Source organism: Chrysochloris asiatica, unplaced genomic scaffold (assembly GCF_000296735.1).
Source record: "Chrysochloris asiatica unplaced genomic scaffold, ChrAsi1.0 scaffold00419, whole genome shotgun sequence".
Lineage (NCBI taxonomy): Eukaryota > Metazoa > Chordata > Mammalia > Afrosoricida > Chrysochloridae > Chrysochloris > Chrysochloris asiatica.
In genome coordinates, this window is record NW_006408937.1 from 390,565 (window position 1) to 391,424 (window position 860).

The following is an 860-nucleotide window of genomic DNA, read 5'->3' on the forward strand; positions in this document are numbered from 1 at the left end:
CGGGGGTTTAGTTTGGTTGTTGGGGAGGGCAATACGAGAAGGGGGAGGAGGTGGAAGAACAAGATAGGGAAACACTGAGGGTCAGAGGTAAATAGTGATGCATGCTTAACCTTGGAACAACAGGGCTCTGGGATACAGGGATCTAGGCATAGTTTGAAGAGGGGAAATAATACTAAAATGTTTGACTGTCTTATGAATATTGGTTTCCCTTGCCTACTTGAGTGGGATAGAAAGGAATGTTGGGAAACATGATTAGAGAAAAGTTGTAAGCTCGTCTCCAGCCTAAAATACCTAAAATACCTAAAAGGGATTCTAGAACTTGCCCAGTAAAACAGGCCTCTTGAGGAACCTTTACAGAGTATAAGACCTTAGGTGGAATCCTGAGTTCCATCCAGAACCTTCTGAGATGGGACATTCCCACTTGAAAGGACAAGCAGACCAGTCTGAAACAGCTAGAGCAACAGAAGCTATATCTTCAAAGAAAGATCAGCAAGAAAAGCCCAGAACAAACATGTCAGCATGACTGGCTAGTACAAGAATAAGCAGGCTGTTTGCCGGGAAGCCATCAAGGCAAAGAATCAAGTGCCTTCAGGACAAACTCCTCTCTAAGACTGAAACTCAAAGGGAACGCGCGAACAGGCATGTAAGACTACTGGTGAGTGGAAGAGGAGGAAAGGTATCCGTGAAGAAATGGGCTGAGTCCAACCACAGTCCATTGACTCCCGTTGACGTGGAGAAGAGAGAGAGAAGAGGAAGGGCTGGTTGGCCCAAAGTGTGGTGAGACCTGGGGACACTTGAGCCCGTGGACAAGGAAATAGCCACAGAGGGCTAGAGCTGAGAGTGAAGCATCCAGCTGATGA